This window comes from Giraffa tippelskirchi, chromosome 14 (assembly GCF_054371585.1).
Source record: "Giraffa tippelskirchi isolate mGirTip1 chromosome 14, T2T-mGirTip1v1.2.pri, whole genome shotgun sequence".
NCBI lineage: Eukaryota > Metazoa > Chordata > Mammalia > Artiodactyla > Giraffidae > Giraffa > Giraffa tippelskirchi.
Window position 1 is genome coordinate 47310809 of NC_137288.1, and position 25597 is coordinate 47336405.

Below are 25597 nucleotides of genomic sequence, written 5' to 3' on the forward strand. Positions count from 1 at the left end.
CCCATTCAGGGTTCGACGTTTTTCAGTAGCATAAACAGACATTTTGTGGGAAAATAAAGTAGCTGTTCTCCAATGATATCAATCTCATAAAAGCAGGAACGGTGTTTAAACATCTCAACTTCTTCTTTATGAATCTACCATTTAAGATTTTTTTTTTTTTTCTTTTTTGGTCACTCCACTAATACCAACAGATCCAACTGGTTTATCCTTACCCAGTTTTATGACATCTACAGAACTACCATTTTACCAAAAATCACAGAATTTTGGAGTTAGAAGGTGGCTCAGAAGCCACATGGTTCAATTCCTTTATTTAACTGGGGGAGGAAACAAAAGCATTTCTTAGAAAGTTAGTTCATTTAGCTAGTTTATGGCAAATCCAAGCCTGGAACTAAGAGATATGACCAAATGTCTTAACCTTGGCCTTCATACTATTGAAATTTTTATACCATCTCGTGTCAGCGGGAGTATTTATATATCCCTTCAATATCTTCAGATACGTGCTGCGCTGGATGGAATAGCTATAGTTCTCATTCTCTACTTCATAAAGAGGTCCGAAATGGAAGAAAAATCAAAGATTATAAATAAAACAAAGCTTATAAAAACCAAGAGAAACTGGTGATGGAGGGAGATAACCATTTAATAGCTCTGCTTTGCACTGAATGCTTTTTCTAAGATTTTTAGCATTCTAACTGATAAGTGCCTTAGGCCAAATGAAAGGGTCTAACATTATCAAAAGTGAATATCAAATTAAGATTCAAAACCACTGAGACGCAGTTCGGTCTTATATATCCAGTTCCTTTCATCCTCTATTTCCACAATGTAATACCATTCTAACAGAAGGTTTATACAAGGATATACAATGGAGGAGAGTGGTTGCCGCTGGGTGGAGGAGGGACTAGGGCATTAGGGGTATGGGTCTCTGAGACAGAGGGCATATTTTACACTGGTGTTTGAAATTTTCATCCTATGCATATAACTTTCCAATATTCATTAATTAAATCTTTCCCTTGAAACACATGCCTACACGCACGTAATTCTAATACTATTTTAATAAAACAATTATTTAAATTTTTCTCTGGAATTTCAGTATTGCGATTTGTAAAACTACATAGAAATATTCCGAAAGGGGGGAAAAAAAAACCAACACAGTTCCAAAACTCAAAAGAGAATTCCAGGATTTAAAGTATCCCCCCCTCCCCCAAAAAAAGAGATGTACAGAGGAAGGGGAGGTTTCTAAACCGGGCGTTTCATTCAAAAAACCTTTTGCGGACAAACTCTTCCTCATCTTTAAATAGCTAGATTTTTAAAAATTAGATTTCAGTGGGATTTCCCACCTTCCGGGCGAGGTGGAGGGAGAACAAATTAAAATGTGGTTTCTGTCTTCTCCACCGGGGCCAGAGGGCCGCGGTGGTGGATAAGGACCTTGCATCGGTCACGCAACCGGCGGAAAGGAACCGATCGAGGAGGTGTTTCTCTGGGCTCCGTCCGCCCCCGCGGGCGAACCCAGCTCTGGACCCGACGTGGGCTCGGGCGGACTGATCCGCCCCACGAACTGCATCGGAACCAAGCGTTCCTTTTTCCCCAGAGCCCGGAAGACGGACTGAGGAAACTGATGAACTTTAACAAACCGCCTCCGCATCCCTCGCCTCCTTCGCCTCCCTCCCCATCCCCGGCCCTGCACACTCCGCTCCGCGCCGTCCGCTCGCGTCAGATCAGCTGTCAACACAACCCTTTGTGTCTCCGTCGGCACAAGAGGGGTCCCCAGCCCCTCACAGAGAAATTCGAACGATGGCCGGAGGACACGCGCGCGCGCCCGAGAACGAGTGACATTTCGTGCGGAGCCGAGCCGCCAGGGAACCCCGGGCAAGCGCCCGGCCACCACCGGACGTTCCCAACTTCCCCCCTGGGCTCGGCTCTCTCTATCCTCGCGCTTCGCCTCCACGCCTCACTACCTGCCGCCCCCCACCCCGCGCCCGGGAGACCCGCTCGGCGGCCCGCAGGCTCCAGGAGACGCTCCCGACGGGCGCTCCCCGCCTCCCGCAGCCCCCCGGCTCGGGGTCCCTCGCTCCCGCCACAAAGGCGGCGGTGACAGGCCTCTGGCCTTGGGGCGCGGACCGCACGGGCTAGGTCTCCTCGTGGGGCTGGGGAACGGCACGGGCGCCCGCCCTCGCCGCACAAACCCAGCGGCGCTCACGCCCCGCGCTCCGCCCGGCTAGCTCTCCGGAAAAAGTCAGCCTCGCGCCGGCCCACGCAGGCAGGGTGTGCACAGCCCGCCAAAGGGCAGCGCCGGCGGGGCAGCGGTGCCCGCTCGCGCCCGGCGGGCCACCCCTCATCACCACCGCCCCCGCGCCCCGCCGCCTCCCCGCGCCCCAAGTCCCCGCAGCCGCTCACCTGGCCCTGGCGGCGCGCGAGGGCCGAGGACCGGGGGTGGCCCTCGCCTGGGCCGGGGCTCGTCTCCCCACCCCCAGCCGGGTGGCGGCGCCGCGCTCAGCTCGCTCGGCCGCGCTCCTCCGAGGAGCTAGCGCCGCCGCTGGCTGGCGTCTGTGTGTGCTGGACAAGCCGGCCGCGCGCCCAGGTCCCCGGGGCGGAGCGAGGCGGCGGCTGCCGCGGCCGGAGGCGGATTCCTCAGGTGCGGCCCCTCCCGCTTCCCCGGGGGACCCCCGGGCTCCCCCTCCCTCCGCCCCGCCTCTCGGCCGACCGCTCCTCCAGGCGCCCCGCTCCCTGACCCTCGCGGAGTGCAGTGGGGAGTGGGCGCACGGCCCCCAGCCCCGGGTGAATCCTCTCGCCCCGGAGGCTCGCGCCTCCATTCCCAAACTCGTACGGCCCCCGGGGGGGACGTATGTGACCACTGCAGGGACGTGTATGTCCACTGCGGGGAGTGGAGGGGTCTTCTAGGGAGGAAGACTGTCCCCCCCAAACGCCCCCGAGGCGGCTGAGGGGCTCAGCCGAGAGGAAAAATTATTTTCTCGCCGATTCCACCTTCATTCACAGAGTGCTTTCGCCTCGCTGCGGGATTGCTTTCTCTGTCCGCTGGACGGCGGCCAAAGGGCCCTAACCGTGAGCTCGAAGTGGGTGATCGAGGGTCGAAACCCTTCGGCCTTTTGCTTGAAGTGGGCCTGGGGGGTGGGGCGGGGTCAAAACCCAACTGACACCCCCCCCCCCCAGCCCGGGAGCTCCGGCCGGATCTTCCTGGACACCTCCCAAACGAGCACGCTGCCTCCAGCCCGCGGACCCCGGCCGGGCGCCGCCTGTTCGCCCCGGGACCCAGGCTTCCCCGGGCCGGGAGGGTTGCTCCGACCGACCGCGGAGCCTCAACGGGGCGGAGGGGGCAGAGCTTCTGCAGAGATGCTGGGGCCCCGTGGTGACAGATGTGGTTCCATTCTTCACAGCTGGTGGGTTTTGTGATTAGAGCTGGAGCTCATTTATTTTTAAAACGGTCATTGTGGCCAGAGATGGGCGACTAGACGCCTTTGCTGGATGGCCCATACTGGAAGAAGCCGCTCCAGGCTGGATGTGATCGGAGAGTCTAGCTAAAAGCTGATCTATTTGCGGTGCCTTTGGGGCCAGCATAGCCCGGGGTAGGTCAGCCGATGGGTGGCTGTGGGGAACGGACCGCGGTGCCAGGCCCCGGGCGGGTTGGTTATCAGTCTTGAGAAGGTATCATTGTCAGTTACAGTTTAAAGACAGCTTCGATTAAAGCAGATCTCATACGATCTCTAAGTCAGTACGTTTTGTTTGCTAGTCTTGCCTTTTTTTTTTTTTTAAGAACCTAAATGCATTCCCTCCCCCTCCCCATTTCTCTTTTGGTCCATACAGAGGGAACTGACTGGAAGTCTGAAATTCCCAGACAATAACTCAAGGCATAGTTCAGTTGTGGCTTGCAAAAAGTAAGCGATTTGTTTGTGATTTGGATTTGTCTTCTCTTCCTCCTCTACTGGGAACACAAGCCCAAGTACCATTTTTTTAAATCGTTTTGTTCCATGTGGGAATAAGGAGTAGATATGTATTTTGCCTTACTTTACAATTGAATCCTCATTGTCCAGTCTTTTAAAACACATAAGAACACTTTTCTTTGCCATGAGGGTAGGAGCCATGTCTCTCTCAGTCACGGTCTGTAATGCCACTGTGCTAGATCTTGCACACAATACAAGCTTAGTGAATGAGATCAATGCGGTTTTTAAATAACTACAATACAGAAAGCTGCCACTGATTAGCAGCATTAAAGCTCAAGGTATGGAAAAGGAATCAAATGTCAGTTCACAAACAACTTGAGAACCAGATATATATGTGGGAAAGATAGTGAGTAGAAACAAAATTTCAAGTTCACCTCCCTGCATAAAAATTAAGCTCTTGAGAGGTTAAAGCAAGTAACCATCTTTTGAAAAACCCAGTCTGTCACAGAGCTGGTAGAGTTGAGGAGGGGAACACCTTCCATTTTAAAGATAAGGGCACAGGGAACAATGAGCAGCCTTTATGTAAAACCACAGTGCAGTTTTCTCTTAGTTTAGTTCAAGGACCATTTGTTGAGCATCAAACACACTAAACTCTGAAGATGTGAAGGTAAATTTGGCACAGTTGCTCAAGAACCTTAGACCAATATTACAGAACTCTGGTATTCATTCTCCATTCAGTCAACAAATATTTATTGAGCACCTACTGTGAGCCAGATGGCGAAGTGAGAACTGGTAAATCATCAGTAAACAAAACAAGTCCCTAACAAGGTTTAAAAGTTAGTGATGGTAATCTATCTATATTCTGGTAGTTTGAAAATGTTTCAGTATCTCCTTCATTAGATAACACTGCCTTGCTTTGAATTTATTTGTGTATATGTCTTATCTCCTTTTTGAGGTTTATGTATTCCTCCTCATGTCCAGTAGACTTCTGTGATTATAAAATATGACAGAATCAGGACTTTGCTGGTGATCCAGTGGCTAAGACTCCACACTCCCAAAATAGGGGGCCTGGGGTTCTATCCCTGGTTGGGGAACTAGATCCCACATGCCACAAGAGTTTGCATGCCACAACTAAAAATTCCACACACTGCAGTGAAAGATCCCTCATGTTGCAACTAACACCCAGCACAATCAAATAAATAAATACATTTAAACAAAAAATTGTTAATATGACAGAGTTAAGGGTGAACCCTTTGGACCCATGGTTTTGAATCCTGGCTCCAAGGCTTACCTATTATGTAACCTTGACAGTGTTCCTATTTGTAGAATAGCATCATGTAGATAATATGCACCTGAGGGAGTAGCCGTGTAGATTAAGACAATGCACAGTGCCGAGCTCACTATAAAATGTTAACTCCTATCATCTGTGAATCCCTCCTCTTCTCTGTAACAATGATTCCCAAATGCTTCTGCAGAGATTCACTGCATTAGAACCAAGTTCAGTGAAACACATGACTCATAGCAGTCAGGATCCATAGAAATGACGGAATCCCTCTTAGTGATGATTGGGAAGGTCCTCCATCTGAACAATGGGGGACATTCCATGATTACATCCTGGTTCTGCTCACAAGAATGAATACCCTTTTGCATTAATTTCTGTGGCCCTTAGCTCACAGTCTCTTCATTATCCTTTACGCCCATGTCTGAAGTGGTCCTTGGGAAGTAAGCCCTCCTTGGAGACCTCAGTTTTCACAACCCATTTCCTGTTGGTACAAGTTTGGGGTCCTGAGAGCTTATTTACAGTTAGTTTTTTACAACTGGATTTGTGATTTGGCCACACAATTCCCTCATACACTTAGTAGGCTGTTGGTTGATTTTAGTCACTAAGTTGTGTTCAACTCTTTTGTGACTCCATGGACTGAAGTCCGCCAGGCTCCTCTGTCCGTGGGATTTCCCAGACAAGAATGCTGTAGTGGGTTGCCATTTCCTACATCAGGGGATCTTCCCGGACCAGGGATGGAACCCATGTCTCCTGCATTTGTAGGTGGATTCTTTACCACTGAGCCACCAGGGAAGCCCACACCACTGAGTTCTATGTGCCAATAGTTCCATGTAAAGTTCTTTTCTGGACATAGTTTCCAATAATTGATGTCTTTGCTTCCTCACCCTGATCCTTTCTCTCTAGGTTCAGGTTTGAGACTTGGTGGCTCAGCATCTTGTGTACCATCATAACCAGTATCTTCCATGAGGAAAGGGGATGCTACACTGCTACTCAGTGCCAGTTCACTGGCTTCACTACCTAATCCCAACCTCCACTCTGCCACCATCGTCCTCAGAGGGTCAGACCACTATAGGGAATTGAACAGTGGTCTCTCTAATTCCAGGTGGGATGTCAGTTACTGAGCTGAATGATCTAGATCTCCACTTATAAATATGAACAAAGTCCTTACTCTGTCATATTTTATAATCACAGAAGTATACTGGACATGATGAGGAATACATAAACCTCAAAAAGGAAACAAGACATACACACAAATCCACTAGTCATGAAAAGAGGATCCACTATTTGAAAGAAGAGGACAAAATTAGAGCAACTATCATTCACTAAAATGGAATTAATGCAGGAAAATAGGAGAAAACGTTATTAAAAAAAAATCCTGTTCAAGTTCTTAACTGAAATTTAAAGAGTGACAAGGGCAAGTAATTGTGAAAATGGAGCATCTAAGAGCCAGAATGTCCTCAGAAATTAAAAAAAAATAGATGAATGTTTAAGTTGAAAAGATTATGAAAGCAGTTAATAGGAAAATAGATGCTACTGAAAACTGAATTAGTGAATTATAAGATCATATCAAAAAGTCCTTCCAGAGTGCATAGCAAAAAGATAAAGAAACAGAAATTGTGAAAGAAAAGATTTTTTTAAATATTAAAAATATATCCAGGAGATCTAATATTTATATGTTGAAAAGCAAAAAAAAAAAAAGAATAGACATTGTATTTTACAATACTTACTTTGTAGTATATGAATACTACAAGATATGTAGACTATAAAACATCATTAAAAGAAATTAAGGCTTAAATAAAGGGCAACAGTGTTGTTGGAGTTTAAGAGTTAATATTGTTATGGTAGCAATACTCCCCAAATTGATCTACAGATTCAGCACAATTCCTGTCAGATTCCAAAATTGTTCCTTCCTTTTTTGAAGGAATTGAAAAGTTGATCCTATAATTTATGAATTATATGGAAATGCAAGGGGTTCAGCCAAAACAATCTTTCATCATTTTTTTTTTTATCGTGGAAAAAAGCACATAATATAAAACATACTATTTAACCATATTTAACTGTATGGTTCAGTGGCACCAAGTACACAAAATTATCTTTAAAAAAAAACTTTTATTTTGTATTGGGGTATAGCTGATTAACAATGTTGTGATAGTTTCAGGTGAACAGCAAAGGGACTCAGCCATACATATACATGTATCCGTTCTCCCCCAAACTCCCCTCCCATCCAGGCTGCCACATAACATTGAGTAGAGTTCCATGTGCTATACAGGAGGTCCTTGTTGGTTATCCATTTTAAATATAGCAGTGTGTACATCTCCACCCCAAACTCCCTAACTATCCCTTCCCCCATCCTTTCCCCCAGCAACCATAAGCTCATTCTCTAAGTCTATAAGTCTAAGTCTGTTTCTGCGAAACAATCTTTTTAAAAGATAAAAAATTCAGACTACAGTTTCCAATTTCAAATCTTATTACAAAGCTATAGTAATCAAGATAGTATGGTACTGGCATAAGGACTTACATATAGATCAAAAGAATAGAATTAAGAGTCTACAAATAAGCTCATGCATCTATGGTCAATTGATTTTCAACAGGTTGTCAATACAATGGGGAAAGAATAGTCTTTTCAACAAACAGTGCTGGGACAACTGGCTATCCACAAGCAAAAGAATGAATTTGGACATCTGCTTTACAGCAGCTACAAAAATTAACTTAAAAGGGAATTAGATCTAAATGTAAGAGCTGAAACAACAAAATTCTTTTCATAGAGTTCTTTGCCATTGGGTTAGATAATGGTTTCTTAATATGACACCAAAAGCACAAGCAACAAAGGAAAAACTAGATGCATTGATTCATAAAATTAAAAACTATGTGCATCAAGGGACAGCATCAAGAAAGTGAAAAGACAACCCACAGTATGAGAGAAAATATTTTCAAATCACATATCTGATATGGACTTGTTATCTAGAATATATAAAGAACTCTTGCAACTCATCAACAAAAAGACAAATAATCAAATGAAAAATAGACAAAGGATTTGAATAGACATTTCTACAGAGAAGATATATAAATGGCCAACAATCGTGCAAAAAAGTGTGCAACATAATTAGCTACTGGGGAAATAGAAATCAAAACCACAATGATATATCATGTTATATCCACTAGGATGGCTACATTTTTTTAAAAAAGTAACAAGATACATAGAATGGAATGTTATTCAGCAAGAAAAGGAACAAAATTCTGACGCATACAACAATGTGGATGAACGCTAAGACATTATGCTAATGGAAATAAACCAATCACAAAAGGACAAATACTGTATACACAAATACAAACTTATATGAGATACCTAGAACAGTCAAATTCCTAGAGACAGAAAGTAGAATGAATGGTAGTTGGGTTGGGGATGAGGACCCTGAAGTGGGCATGAGACCATGGTGGATTGTTGTTTAATGGATACAGTTAGATTTAGGGTTAAGGTTAAAGTTTCAGTTTGGGAAGATGAAAAAATCTTGGGATGGATGGTGTTGATGAATGTACAACAATGTGAATGTCCTTAATCCCATTAGAATGTACACTTAAAATGTTTGAAATGGTGACTTTGTTATGCATAATTAACCATAATAATAAAAAAGAGATTTAGAACATTTTTTAAGCTGTAATAACAGATGTTGGTTAAGCTATAGTAACAAATGGAGCCCTTATACATTGCTGGTAGGAATGTAAAATGGTGTAGCTCTGTGGAAAACAGTTTGGCAGTTCCTCAAAATAGAGTTATAATATGATCCAATAATTCCATTCAGAGACATATACCCCAGAGAATTTAAAACATATATTTGCACAGAAACTTGTACATGAATGTTCACAGCAGCATTATCCATAGCAGCGAAAACGTGGATACAATGCAAATGTCCATCAACTAATGTATGGATAACCAATATGTGTCCTATCCATGCAATGGAACATTATTCAGCAGTTTTTTAAAAATGAAATATTGATACATGCTCCAAAATGGATGAACCTTGAAAACATCCTAAATGAAATAAGCCAGGCATTAAAGGTCATACAATATATATTGTATATTGTATATATTGTATTCCACTGATATGAAATATCTAAAATAGGCAAGTCCATAATGATAGGAGGTAGACTGGGCTTCTCAGGTGGCTCAGCAGTAAAGAATTCACCTGCCAATGTAGGAGACATGGGTTCAACATTGGTATATGAATACATTCTTAGCATTAATAACAATAAACTAAGTGAGCTAGATTTCCTTACTGAAAGACAAAAATCTTTGAAAAAAGAAAATTTAACTACATTCTGCTTATACATTATACCCTAAATAAAACAACATAGAAAGATTGAAAATAAAGGGACACCTATTAAGATTACAAGCACACACACACAAAAAAAAAGATTACAAGCACATGTAGAGGGGGAAAAAAGTAGCAATATAAAATCAAAGTGAAATTCATGATTGAAAAGTAAGTATCAAGCAGGACAATAAAACCAATTTACTTGGAAGAATAGCAAACATTCATTATACAATCACTACATGCCAAGCACTCAACTGAGGATTTCCTAAAGTAATCCTTACAACACTATGGAGTGACTGTAGCTCACACTTCCATTCTGCAGATGAGGAAGTAGGCTAGAACGATTAAGTGGCTTTTCCGGCAGTGATGACCTCCTCACGAGAACATGCTTCTCACAAAGGATCTTCTTCATCCCTCTCCAGAAGAGGAGAAGAGGAAACACAAGAAGAAGTGCCTGGTGCAGAGCCCCAATTCCTATTTCATGGATGTAAAATGCCCAGGATGCTATAAAATCACCACCGTCTTTAGCCATGCACAAACAGTAGTTTTGTGTGTTGGCTGCTCTACTGTCCTCTGCCAGCCTACAGGAGGAAAAGCAAGGCTTACAGGAGGATGCTCTTTCAGATGGAAGCAGCACTAAAAGTACCCTGTATCAAGATGAACAGGAAACCATCCCAATAAACACGTTTTGGATACAAAAAAAAAAAAAAGATTGTGTCCTCAGCGTCTGCCACACAGCAATAGATGGACGTGGAACTCAAACCCTAATGTGCTAATTCCAAAGTGTACATTTGTAGCACCAAAATATTTAAATAAATAATGAGTGGGGCTAAAAGAAGAATTTGTTTTAAAATTTTTAACCCACTTCTCAAAGAACTGGATAGATCTCATAGACCAAAAATAAATAGAAGAGACAACTGAGGGACTTCCCTGGCAGTCCAGTGGTTAAAACTCTGTGCTTCCAACTGCAGGGGGCATGATCACTGATTAGGGAACTAAGATCCCTCATACCCATGCAGTGAGGATTTGGGTAATGTAAGAAAACACATACCTGGGCTTCCCCAGTGGCTCAGTGGTAAAGAATCGCCTGCAATGCTGCAGGAGAGGAAGATTCAATCCCTGGGTTGGGAAGATCCCCTGGAGGAGGGCTATGGGATCCCACTCCAGTATTCTTGCCTGGAGAATCCCATGGACAGAGGGGCCTGGCAGGTTACAGTCCATGGGGTTGCAAAGAGTTGGACACAACTGAGCAACTAATATGAACATGAACATCTCAGGCATGGAGTCATAATAAGGGATATTGAAAACTTCAAGGAATTTCTTCCTTTCCTTTTCTGTTTCTTTCACCAATACAATTTTTGGGGGGAAGCTATAATTTACATACCACATTACATTAGTTTTAAGTGTATAACATAATGATTCCATATTTTTATATGTTGTGAAATGATCACCACAATAAGTCTAGTTAACATCTGTAGGGAATTTCCTGGTTAGGATTCCATGGTTAGGAGACTCCTAAGGGCATGGGTTCAGTCCCTGGTCAGGGAAATAAGATCCCACGCGCCACATGGTTCAGCCAAAAAAAAAATTGTCATTATACGTATTGACAGAATTTTTTGTCTTGTTAAGAGAACTTTAAAGTTGTACTCTCTTACCAACTTTTATATATGCAATACAGTGTTATTAACTATAGTCGTCATGCTGTACATTATAGCCACATTGCTTATTTATTTTTTAACTGGAAATTTGTATCATTTACCCATTTTATTCATTTTAAAATGGATCCATTTTTACCCATTTTATCCTTTTACCCATTTCATCCACTGCCTCCCTCTCCTCCCCTCCATGGAAACCATCAACCTGTTCTCTATATTCATGAGCTTGTTCTTTTGTGGGGATTTTTTTTGGTCTTTTTTGTTTTATTTTTGTTGTTTTGTTCTCAGATTACACATAAAAATGAGAGTTCGTTTAATATTTTGTTTTTGTCTGGCATATTCCATGTGGCATAAAACCCTCAAGGTCCATCCTTGTTGCAAATGGCAAGATTTCCTTCTTTGGGCTGAATAATATTCCATTTTATATATATATATATATCACATTTTCTTTATCCATTCATCTGTCAACAGACATATATTATTTCCATATCTTGGCTCTTGCAAATAATGCTGCAATGAATGTGAAGGTATATATATATTTTGAAGTTAGTGTTTTCATCTTGTTCAGATAAATACTCAGAAGGGGAATTGTTGGATATATGGTAGTTCTATTTTTAATTTTTTGAGGAACATCCATATTATTTTCCATACTGGTTGTATCAATTCATATTCCCACCATGAGTGCAGTGGTTCCCTTTTCTCCACATCCACGCCAGCATTTGTTATCTCTTGTCTTTTTGACAACAGCCATTTTGACAGGTGTGACGTAGTATCTCATTGTGGTTTTGATTTTCATTCCCCTGATTAGTGATGTTGAACATTTTTTTCATGTACCTGTTGGCAGTCTGTATGTGTTCTTTGAGAAAAAGTTTACTCAGATCTTCTGCCCATTTTAAAATCAGAGTATTCATTTTTTTTATGTTAAATTGTATGAGCTTTTTTCATAGCCTGTGTATTAGGAATTTCTTAACTTTGTCGTTTCTCTATATTTATTAGATTCTTTAGTGATTAACAGTAAACTTCATAAAATCTAAGGACCAGGTTGTGGGCCTTTGGGCATCTGAGGACGAAGGAATTTATGGAAATTCCAAGACTCCACAGTCAGTATTGTCAAAGAAAATGACAAAAGAATGCAGGGACAATGACAACATGAAAAAGGAAAGACAAGAAGGCTACCCTTGGGGCCTCCTCCCCTCCCCCACACAAGAAAAGGAGAAGATAGGGAGCTGCCTGGGCCTAACAACAGCCTAGAAGTTTCTCTGGTTTCCCAACACCTGTAACTCCTCTTGTTCAGACAACTGCAGCCATCTTTTTGCCAGGGTCTTATAGCTCCTCTCTTTGCTCTTGAGGTTTCTTCAGCCGATGTGCTCATTTACCTCATCTTCGAGTAACAGAGCTGGGACTACGTGGGACTAAGGCCCCTGGGGTGCAGTGTGTAAGGAGACTCCACTTTCAGGTGCCAGCCCTGCATCTCCACCATCCTGGGGGAGTCTTTCTTAGTTCTGCACCCTGGGTGTACACTGAGCGCAACAAGGCTATTCAGGCCTCATGCATGTGTCCTAAGTCGATTCAGTCGTGTCTGACTCTTTGCAACCCTATGGACTGTAGCCTGCCAGGTCCTCTGTCCATGGGATTCTTTAGGCAAGAAAACTGGAATGGGTTGCTGTGCTCTCCTCCAGGGGATCTTCCTGAACCAGGGATCGAACCTGTGTCTCTTGGGTCTCTTGCATCTCCTGTATTGGTAGGTGGGTTCCTTACCACTAGCGCCACCTGCAAAGCCCCATAAACGGCCCTACCTGAGACCAGCTCTCCAGCCTGACTTCCTATTTCATCCCTCTTTCTCTCTCCATTCCAGTCATGTGTATTACCCTCCCTGGTGTTCCCCAGGCCATTCCTGCCTCCTGTCTTTGCCTTTTGAGATACCTAGAAATCTGTCCACTCAGAGAGTAGCACATTTTACTTCTTAATCTTTTTCAGCTCTCTGCTTAAACAGCACATTCTCAGAAGCTATCTAAAATAGCATCCTCATCACTATTGTACACTGTTTATCCCTTCATATTGCTTTGTCTTTCTTCAAGGTACTTATTACAATCTATCTTTTATTACTTATGTATTTGTACCTTATATGTCTTCTCCACTAGAATGTGTGCTAATGAGGGAAAGAGTTTTTGTCTGTGTTTTTCTAGGTGCTTTATCTTCAGCACCTAGAATGGTGATTGGCATAGGGCGGGAGCAAAATAAATATTCATTGGATAGACTGATGAATTCTGTTCAGTTTTATAGCTCGTTTTCATGATCGTCTTACCCATTACAAGCCTTTAAAGTAACTGTCAAGATTTCTGCTTGTATTTCCAAGGCATCTATCATAGTGCTCTGCATTTCATACAAACTCCATAAATGTTAAATTGAATTAAATCTACCTCTCTGTAACTCCTTCTCTCTTAACTCTTATCCACCACACATAATTCTATAAGATTAAGCTACCTAAAATCTGGATCTGATCATGTTTCTGTTCTATTATTGTAAAACCTCCAAGGAATTTTTTTTTCTGAATTTTTCATGAAACTATTGTTTTGGGAAATCTTCTATTTATGAAATACAGATAGAGTTCATACCTGTAACTTAACCCTCACAATTACCCATAAGACAAATAATACTCTTGTCACTTGACATATGAGGAAACAGAGCCTCAGAGAAGTTTAGTACTTTTTCCAGGCGCAGTTCTCTAACAATTGTCTGATCTATTTGATTCCAAGAATGCAGCTGTCACACTACATTTTGCTGTAATTTCTTTGGTATTAAAAGCCTTCCACAATGTGATCCTTATCTGTCTTTTCAGTCTTCTTCTTCTTTAGCCAGAAACTAATATTAAACATCATAGAAGTGTAATCTTCCTATGAGGTCTCATGTAAGCTAGTGGAAAATGGCAACTGAGCAATCTGTCAATAATAGGGACATAATTTAAAAGAAAATATTATTTTACTCCAAGGACTGTTTATGAAATTAATATCTGTAAGTTAAATTTGAAATACATAAAAAATAAGATGGACCGATAGATGGATAGGGTGATATTAATAGATATGTGACAAAACATATATAGTAAAATGTTAACTATGTTTATGAATATAAGCGATGAGAATATGGTTCTTCATAGTAAAATGTTTTTGACTTATGCTTCAAAATTTTTATAATAAAATCTTAAGAAAATGTATTAAACAATAAGGAAAAATTTTATAATGAAGTAGTATATTTTAAAACATGAGAAAATTGTATATAAAAAGAAACTCTGTCCCTCTCCCCCCAAGAAAACTAGTTTACTAAATTATTACTAGTAAATGTGTTTAGAAATTTTAATTTTTCCCTTGTGTACTTTTTAGCATTTTACAAATGTTTAACGAACATGTTATAACATTCAAATTGAAAAAATTAAGCGTTTATAAAGTAAAAATGCATAGTAAATTGCACTTTACAATCCTACAATAAAATTAGCAGGATTCATGAGAAAGAATAGGAATCAACAGATAGAAGCAGGTAGATCAAATGGAGAATTGGTCCTACGACTGCCTCTCTGCTTTGATACGGAGAAAGCAACGGCAACCCACTCCAGTACTCTTGCCTGGAAAATCCCATGGACGGAGGAGCCTGGTGGGCTGCAGTCCATGGGGTCGCGAAGAGTCGGACACGACTGAGCGACTTCACTTACACTTTTCACTTTCATGCATTGGAGAAGGCAATGGCAACCCACTCCAGTACTCTTGCCTGGAGAATCCCAGGGACGGCGGAGCCTGGTGGGCTGCCGTCTATGGGGTCGCACAGAGTTGGACACGACTGAAGCGACTTAGCAGCAGCAGCAGCAGCTGCTTTGATAAATATTATCTGACTTACTTAGAGGGCTTCCAGGTGACGCAGAGGTGAAGAATCCACCTACCAGTGCAGGAGACACAAGAAACTTGGGGTTGATCCCTGGGTTTGGAAAGGTCCCCTAGAGGAGGAAATGGCAACGCGCTCCAGTGTTCTTGCCTGGGAAATCCCATGGTCAAAGGAGCCTGGCGGGCTACAGTCCTTGGGGTCGCAAAAGTTAGGCACGAGCAACTGAGCATGCGCACACCAATTACTTACAGGATCACTGCCCTCCCTTTACCAAAAGGTATCTGCTATGAAAATACACCTATTTTCATATTTTCCTTGATGATCAAAAAGCCATTTCTAGTGGAACTCTTTCACACCCCTCTAGGTCCTACTGCTTAGAGTTAAACCACATCCACATAGGCCTTGACAGCAACCCTTCACTAGAGCCCACTCTGTTAATGGAGGCTTCCCAGTCCTGTGGGGGTGAAGATTTGGCAAATGCCTCTTGGAGATTTTTGTAAGAATGTTTCTGGAATTCCGACTCCCTACTGTTAACATAAATAAATTCTCTACATCAGCATGCCAGAATGGAGTTGGGCTTTAGAGCTAAGGTCAAGGGTAGGGTCAGTCAGCAGGGGTCTTACAAAACCTCAGAGGCTGTGACATCTCAGTGCAGGGTGAGTTTTTTTCCTAACATAAAAGTGTTTGCAGATTCTTGAAACCAACAAACAAATGTGATTTAACATTTTTTTTTTTTTGGTCTCTTTGAAAAAAAAAAGAAACTCTCTTGCAGTTATCAGATGGCAAACTCAATTAAATAAAGCTCTCTGGGCCTCATTTAATTAAAAGATAACTTTTCTTAGACAGCTATTATTTTAATCAGGTAATTTTCCACCATATATCAAACAGAATCCATTTAATGGGCAAATTTAAGCACAAAAAGTTGTCTCTAAGGCAAGATCTTAGGAGAAAACACTAGAGGATCAAGAAACTATAAAATTTATATCAAAAAAATTATTGGGCTTCAATTATGTATTCGGCACAATTTCAATGTTCTAGTACCATACAGATTTACCCGTAAGTACAATTTGGTTTGGATTACCTGAGGATGAAAGTGAACATGTTCTTCAAGTTTGCGATATATAAAAGTCACATGATCGGCTAATTAGCCCTTGCAAAATAATTGCTTCATATAGATCTACAAATATACATATAATGTACAAATGAGGACTCATAGCATTTTTTAAGCCAGAAAAAGCATTCTTATTTCAAATTAAGTTTTCAGAACACAGTCCTATGTGACATTTCATGAAAAAACAATATCATTTTAGAAAGAAGAGAATATTAGTTGAAGTTGAAGCTCCAATCCTTTGGCCAACTGATGCGAAGAACTAACTCATTGGAAAAGACCCTTGATGCTGGGAAACTTTGAAGACAAAAGGAGAAGAGGGTGGCAGAAGATGAAATGGTTAGATAGCATCACTGACTCAATGGACATGAATCTGAGCAAACTCCAGCAGATACTGAAGGACAGGGAAGCCTGGCGTGCTGCAGTCCGTGGGGTCGAAAGCAATCAGGCACGATTTAGCAGCTAAACAACAATAACAAATGGAGGATAAAACATGAACAAGATCCAGTCCTTCAAATTGTTCATTGTCAAGTTGGGGCAAGAAAGATATTCAGCTACTCTGTAGAAGACTGAATGTGACATGTGCTCTAAGAGGTTAGAACAGAAAGCTGTGGGAACCCTGAGGAAAGAGAAGATATGGTTGTAAAGTAATTAGCCTCCAATTAAAATAAATAAATTTTAAAAATTTAAAAAAAGAGAAGATATGGGCTTTAGAAAGAAACAATTTTTTATAAAGTCTTTTAGTGTCAGATCTGGAAGGAACTGGGAGAGTTTTAGCAGGTAGAGATATTAGTGTGGTGGGTAGTCCAGGTAAAGGAATTGTGTGAGTTAAAGGCAGACAGGCAGAAAAACTATCTCCTTGTCCAGGAAGGAAAGCATAATCTGATCTGATGGCATATGCAGTGCAAGCAAGGAGTGCTGAGAAATAAGGCGGGGCAGGGAAGTTGAGGACATACCTTTGGATGACCGCAAAAACTCCATTAAAGCTTTTGCAAGACAATAGGAAATGGTGAACTTTTTGGAGCCGGGTACTGGTATGACCTGACCTGCAATTTAGGAAGATTATCTGGCAGCAATACATGAGTTGAATTGGAAAGAGAGAAAGGGAAAGCAAAGAAATAAGGAGGAATCCAATTCAATAACCCAGAACAGAGAGGTGAGGGCCTGAACTTGAGCAGGGTGGATGGAAATTGAAACATAGGGATAGATAAGAGACACTTCAGAGATGATAGTTAAACTGGCTTTTGTATTATTTGTTTTGGGGGGACTTCCCCAGAATCCACCTGCCAATGCAGGAGATGTGGGTTTGATCCTTGGTTTGGGAAGATCCCCTGAAGAAGGAAATGGGAACCCATTTCGGTATTTTTGCCTCGGAAATCCCATGGACAGAGGAACCTGGCTGGCAACAGTTCATGGAGTCACAAAAGAGTTGGACACAACTTAGCAACTATTATTTGCTTTTGCTTTTCTTCTGTTGGAAATTCTTGATGGGAACTGTGGCTTTAATTGGCTGATGTAGGGAAACCAGGTGCCAAGTAAATCATGTTGGTTTGTAGCTTATGTATTTTTAAAAAGCCATACTAGTTAATAAAACTTGGAACATCTTGATCTTGGTACAAACATTTGATGTGCTCATATTTTCTAACATTATAGTTATTTCAATTAGCTTTTTTAATGTGTAGCTACTATGTTATTGGGGGGCTCCCCTGGTGGCTCAGTGGTAAAGAATCAGCCTGCTGATGCAGAAGATGTGGGTTTGATCCCTGGGTCGGGAAGATCCCCTAGAGAAGGAAATGGCAACCCACTCCAGTATTCTTGCCTGGCAAATCCCACGCACAGAGGAGCCTGGTGGGCTACAGTCCATGGGGTAGAAAAAGAGTTGGACACAACTTAGCGAATAAACAACAACAACTATATTGTTAAGGACTTTTAAAAAGAACTTAAGTATGCTTTACGTTTCATCATCTCATCATTCTCATGAGCCAAAATTATTTTTAAATAAATTAAGAGACAAGCCCGCAATTAACATCACACTCAGTAGTGTGATGTTAAAAAATCAGGAATAAGACAAGGATACCCACTCCTACCACTTTTATTCAACATAATATTGGAATTTGTAGCCAGAGAAATTAGGCAAGGAAAAGAAAGAAAAGGCATCCTCACTGAAAAGAAAGAAGTATCACTATTTGCAGATGACTTAATATTAGGGAAGTCAATATTACATATAGAAAACCCTAAAGACTCCATCAAAAAACTGTTAGAACTAGTGAACAAATTCAGGGAAGTTGTAGAATACCAAGTGTGTTAGTCACTCAGTCGTGTCTGACTCTCTGCAACCCCATGGACTGCAGCCCACCAGGTTTCTCTGTCCATGGGATTCTCCAGGCAAGAATATTTGAGCAGGTTGCCATTTCCTTCTGCAGGGGATTTTCCTGACCCAGAGAATCTTCCTGACCCAGAGATCAAACCTCAGTCTCCTGCACTGCAAATTGCAAATATTCTATTCTTTCTAAAATGATTTGTAGAATACCAAATCAATATGCAAAAATATGTTGCATTTCTAGACATTAATGATGAACTATCAGTAAGAGAAATTAAGAAAACAATCCCATTTACAGTTGCATCAAAATGAATAAAATACCTAGGAGCAAATTTAACCAGGGCATTAAAATCCTCCTAATAATAAGGCAAATCTATTACGCCAATTATGTTATGGCAATAATTATGTTATTATTATATTTGGGGCTTCCCAGTTGCTCAGTGGTAAAGAATCTGCCTGCCAATGCAGGAGACACAGGAGACAAAGGTTAGGTCCTTCAGTTGGGAAGATCCCCTGGAGGAGGAAATGGCAACCCACTCCAGTATTCTTGCCTGGAAAATCCCATGGATAGAGGAGACTGGCAGGCTACAATCCATGGGTTTGCGATGGAAAACAATTATTTTTAACCACTACAGTGGCTGCATATCTAGTCACACTGACTTCAGTGTCTCCCATATTCCCAGTCTACCCAATCATTCATAGTATTGTCAGATAAATGTTCCTGTGTAATATTTAATCACCACTCAGATTTATATAGTGGTTCCTTAATGCCTACCCTCTAAAAACTACAAATTTTGTACTCAATATTCAAGGCCAACAACACCTGGTCCTGTTCACCTCTGCAGCTCTGCTATAAGTGACCTCTGACCCTACACCTCCATTCCACTTTGCCTGATCTTCTTATCCTCTACTCTCTACATGCACCATTTGCAGTTTAGGGTTTTGCCTTCAGGCTCTTCTTACAGAGAATTCCCTCCCTTGATCTTTTTTTCCTTATTTAAATTCCTACCTGTCTTTTAAGGCAAGCTCAATTTCTACCTCTCTGTTACCTCCTCTCCTAGGAACTTCAAAGGAAGTTGATCTCTGCATTTGCTAAAGTGATATAGCATTTAAAGTCTGCACCATCTAATTTGACATTTAAATATCTGCTTTATTTGCATACGTGCTGGCTACCTCTCCTTTCCAAGCAGATTATTATTTCCTGGAGAACAAGTTAACTCTATTATGTAGTTCTGATTCTGTCCATCTTTACTCTCTGCCTTTTGTGTGTGTGTGTGTGTGTGTGTGTGTGTGCGCGCGCGTGTTAGTCACTCAGTCGGGTCTGACTCTCTGCAACCCCATGGACTGTAGGTCACCAGGCTTTTCTGTCCATGGCACTCTTCCTGGCAAGAATACTGGAGTGGGTTGCCATCCAGGGCATCTTCCTGATCCAGGGATCAAACCCCAGTCTCCTGGATTACAGGCAGATTCTTTACTATCTGAGCCACCAGGGAAACCCTACTCTCTGCATTAGTCAGAAATGTTTTGGCTGAAAGCAATAGAATCTTGATTCAACTTCTTAAACAAAAAGATTGTTTTTTCCTCAACCTAAATAAGGAAGCTATGGATACAGCAAGATTTGGAAGCACATTTGATCTTAGGTGCATAGGTGCAACATCATCAGAAGTTAGTCTCCATCTCTTGGCCCTGCCTGCCTCTGAGAGAATGAGCCAGCAGCAATAGAAGGTACATCTGACCAGCTTGGTAAATTGGGCAGAAAGAATGCGTATTTTTCTCCATTGTTTTAGAAACTACCCAAAGCTGACTCCCATTGGCCTGGTGAGGGTCATATACTCACTCCTGAACCAGTCATAGCAACTCTGACTAATTAGGCGTGGGTCATGTGATCAAGTCTTGAACAGGAAAGAGGCAGAGACAGGGTCGCTCCTTGCTGACAGACGACGCCCATTGAGAAAAGTACAGGGATGCTATTCCAAAAGAAAATCTGGACATGGTTACCCACAGAAGTGTTAATGATTCTGGGCAGGCAAAAACAGCCCATGTCTGCATGAGTGTCCCACCTGCTATGTCCTTTAGAAACTTATAAAAGAGCTTTCAAATGTAATCAACTTTCTGAGCTGTTAAATTGCATTTATTTTTAATGCACTATGGTAAAGATCTGGATGGGCAAAATGTGATGTCTAAGAGAGTGGAGGGTCATCTTTTTATTCTTATGTAAACACTGGAAGTCATGACAAGCATAACTTGTGGTGAAATAGCATCACCAAAAGAATTCTTCTTAAGCTTTGCTTCAGGCAGATTTGAAGGGGCTGATTAATGTGCTATAAACCATCTTATTGAAAGCTAGATTTTATTCTTGTTTCTTGAGCCATTAGAGCCTGATGAACTTCAACAATAAAGACCTTCACATTTTGGAGAATTTGAAATAGAAAACAAATTTAATGATAAGTCATAATTGTTTTGGAGTCCAAAATCACTGCAGATGGTGACTGCAGCCATGCAATTAAAAGACACTTACTTACTCCTTGGATGGAAAGCTATGACAAACCTAGACAGCATATTCTGTCTAGTTGATTTTCCAGTAGTCATGTACAGATGTGAGAGTTGGACTACAAAATAGGCTGAGCACTGAAGAATTGATGCTTTTGAACTGTGGTGTTGGAGAAGACTCTTGAGAGTCCCTTGGACTACAAGGAGATCAAAACCAGTCAATCCTAAAGGAAATCAACCCCAAATATTCATTGGAAGGACTGATGCTGAAGCTCCAATACTTTGGCCATCTGATGTGAAAGCTGACTCATTAGAAAAGACCCTGATATTGGGAAAGATTGAAGGCAAAAGGAGAAGGGGGTTGCAGAGAATGAGATGGTTGGATGGCATCACTGACTCAATGGACATGAACCTGAGCAATCTCTGGTAGATAGTGCAGGACAGGGGAGCCTGGCATGCTGCAGTCCACAGGGTCACAAAGAGCTGGACATGACTTAGCAACTAAACTATAAACATAATGACTTAGTTATAGTAAGTAACAATTATTTAGCTTTAATGTTTATTCACCATTACAGAAGCAAACACTTTTATTTCTATTCTCTTCAGATGCTGTTTGCATCCTTGTCCCCACTCCCTCCTCAGGAAATTAGACATAAGCTGAAAGTTAACTTTGGTGGCTGTTACCATGGGAAAAGTTAGGACATTGATGATGGGGCTGAACTTGGCAGTCTTGAATGGTAAAGTGGATGGGGTTGTACAAGTCAGTCATTAAATGGGTGAGATGCCAGTTGGTTGAGAACTGCCTCATTAACTAGAGAGAATCTAGAATCAAAAATTCAGCCTGAGTGAGTCCGTCACCTCAAAAGAAAAATACGAGAAAAAAAGCATCAAGTGGTATTTCACTAGAAGCTGGAAGCTAGAAGCCAGATGATATGATGGGTGGTGACCACAGGGCAACACAATACACTAGCCATATGTTAATTAAGTGAATAAGCAACTGAAAGTATTTATTAAAACCAATCAACAAATTTGGGTAATCTGGCCTGCAATAGGAATAGAAATGAACGTGATAGCCCCCTCAGAGTAATGAAAAATCCCAGATTTTACAGTTCTGTTAAAGAGCTACATGACAGAAAAAAACATCTGTGCTAATTTTAAATTAGAGTATAAAATAGGAAAAGGAGAAAAATTGGAACTTTGAAACCAGATTCAAATTCAATTTTCTACCACTTAATAGGCATAACCTTGGTAAAGTTTTGCATTCTTTCCAAGCCTTGGTCTCCCTTTTTGTAAAATAGGGAATAATAGTGACAGTATATACCTCATAAATTGTTCTAAGGATTAAATGAGAAAGTGCATGTGAGATATTTAGCACAATACCTAGAATATAATACATACTAATTAATTATCAGCCATTATTACTATTATTTTCATTTCTAAGGTGAGTTATTTGAAGAAAAGGATGAACCATCAAAATAACTTTGTTTTGTGGAAGCAGGATTAGAAACAAACTGAGTGGATTCAAAGGGTTCAAACTCTTGACAGTACATTTTCAAGTATAAAGCCAGATGTTTCTGACTAGACTCTGCAGCAAAGAGATTGTGGTGTCTTGTTCACATTTGTATCATGTGTGTCTGTACCCAGCATACACTTGTGGAATGAATGGAAGAATAACTCTCAGACACACTCGTGAGGACATATGTCCTCTCAGAAACCATGAAATGATTCTATTTGTGTCAGAATTTAATAGGCAACTCATAGTTCATCCTATAGTTTCTAGAAAGGGGCTTCCCTGATGGTTCAGCAGTAAAAAATCTGCCTGCAATGCAGGAGACATGGGTTTGGGTAGGGAAGATCCCCTGGAGAAGGAAATGGCAACCCATTCCAGTATTCTTGCCTGAAAAATACCATTGACAGAGGAGCCTGGCATGCTATAGTCCAAAGGGTTGCAAACAGTTGGACATGACTGAGCACATACACAATTTCTAGAAGAGGAGAGATCTTGATAACAGTACCCATTTCCCCAAAGGATTGTTGTATGTGAATGAAATGTCCTAACGTAAGGAACCCTAGAAATTGTCGTGTTAGCCTCAGTTTTTATTATGCTGTTGCTTCCAGAATATTGGAACTTTGTGCAAAGATAAGGCAGAATGGGCTATGAGGCTGGGGTCAGATTTAAAGTATGATTCATTTTCAAATTCAAAGTAAATGAGTGTATACTCAAGCCTCCACTAATTAAAGCTACTTCGGATAGCTTTAAGTACCTGGGCTGCTTAACCTTACTGTTGCCTTTGTTGTTATTTAGCAATTCTGCAGTGTACCTTCTCTGCATGTTCAGAACTCCTACTGGCTGCCATCTGGGAACATGACTTAAATGTGCATTGACACTGTTTTCAAAGAAAACAGGGACAACAACAAATTTTAACCAATCTACTGCAACATCAAAAAAGATCATATACATTGGGAAAGCAGTATACAAAAACAGTTTTTAAAAAGTAAATTAGCTTTTAACACACAGCTAAATGCTGTCTAAATAAAGTTTAGCCATGGTTAATGATTGAAACAGCTATAAAGTTCAATAAGTCCCAATGACATAGCTATCACATGATTTTTTGCTGATGATACGCAGGAGAAATGACATTTTCTTTTAAATGCAAAGCCTATTCTGTAACTACTAAACAAATGTGGCCTTAAAATTATTGGGAAATACAAGGATAAAAGAGAATATAGGTAAAGGAGACTAATATGGTGAAAGAAAAATATATTACAAATAAAGAAACATGAAATCAGAAGAAATAAGGTTGAATAAAGGGAAGAATAAAGAAAAATTGAATGGTTTTTTGCTGAACCTGACTTTTGGGTGAGAAATGATGAGATGAAGGGTTTGAGGAAAGGCAGGGAGGTTCCTCTAACCTTCCATATCAAAGAGAAACTGAGATTTTAAGCCCAGAGCCTGGAATTCTCTTGGGACTCTATACAGACCAGCATCTGCCACCGTAATTACAAAAGGTGTCATCTGACCAACCTCAGGCTGCAATGTTAGGCTAGTGGTGTGAAACAAAACAAAATTTTACTTTCTTAACATCCTTTAAACAGGTGTTACTTCCCTTAATAGCACTGCCATGCTTGGTTGGGGAGGAAGGAAAACCTACATCCTCATTCAGTAGCTCATTCCAAGTATTATTTTTAAGCCTATGCATTTTCCGCTCTAAAATCCTCTGACTTCTTAAAGGGTTATAGGTTTACATAGTTTTTTTCTTCCTTCTTACTTAGATGATTAACAGAGTATTTTTCATTTGTTTCATTAGAAACACCCAATAGTTATTAAAAGTTCTATAGAGCTTGCCTTTAGAATGCATAATTTATATAACTATAAATTTAAGCTGTCTTATAATCAGGACAAAATTCATTTCCCTTTCATTTGTGTGGCATCTAGTTTCCAGGGTGCTGGTTGTTGCTGTTTTGGTTACGACTGAATCTCACAGCTGATATTGTGAGGAAGAAAAAATATATTTAGTGATCAAATCAAAATTGAATTTTAACATTTTCCCTGGGGGGAAAATAAGGGATGAAAAATTAAGTTATACGTGTCTTTAATTCTGGTGACAGTTTAAATGAATCATATTTCACTCTTCAATGAAACTTGCATCTCATATCCAACATTTATTAAATAAATAAAGCAAACCTTCTAGAGAATAACAGGAATTAAGAGTAACATTTGGCAAATAAAGTAATGAATTAACTATTGCTAGTTACATTTATGTTTATTCTTTTTTTGAAAGTGTTAGCTACAGTCATAAATTGACTTGTATAGCACGTCAGTATAGCACCTCTTTGGGACTTCCCATATGGTCCACTGACTTCACTTGTGATCATCAGAGCTTTCAAACCTTTTGTCTATAGCATATCTATCCAACGTAAACTTTCATAGTTTTCCCTAGCAGTCTAGGCAGAGGACTAACAGTCCTTGAGGTTTGTTAGGCTCTTTGACATTTATAGGATTCTTCCCTATTTCACAATAAAAATGGAGTTCTTTATCAGATTTCGGCTTTTATATCAACTCTCATGAATACAGAATGTAGCTAACAGGGAAAGACTTTTTTTAGTACTACAAAGGGTATCCAATCTCTCTGGCTGATTTTGAAAAATGCTTTGCATGTCTGTTTCTTTTGGTATTTTAAAAGACAATCTGGTAAGTGCTTTCTAAAATTGTCCACTCGACTCAGTTGAATCCTCTGCGTTTCACTACATTTTAGACTAACTCATTGAAAGTGATGGAAAATGCCCATGATTCAGAATCTCCCAAATACTTGAAGGTTGTTAAGTTATTCGTGGCATTATCTACTTGAGGATATTTGGGGGGAGAGGCATAAAAGAAAGTACAGGGTGGCTAAAAGCAAACAAATGTACTTTGGGTTCAGAAAAAACTGAGTTTGAGTCCCTGTGCTGTCGCATACTGTCAGCGTGACTTTAGGTGGTTACTTAACATCACTGACCTCCATCTCCCCACCTGAAAGAAGAGTAAAACCTAGCTCATAGGGTTGAAGTGCAGACTAAATAAGTTAAATGAGAAAGCACAGAAAATGTCCAACTTAGCAAATGACATATAGAACATATTCCATAAATAGTAACCAATATTATTATTTTTTAATATTTATTTTTATGC

At 40.8% G+C, this 25597-nt stretch overlaps 1 pseudogene; it reads left to right on the plus strand.

The window, feature by feature from the left end:
• Positions 1 to 9862: 9862 nt before the first annotated feature.
• On the plus strand, positions 9863 to 10196 carry LOC145534696 (small ribosomal subunit protein eS27 pseudogene; annotated as a pseudogene).
• Positions 10197 to 25597: the final 15401 nt, after the last annotated feature.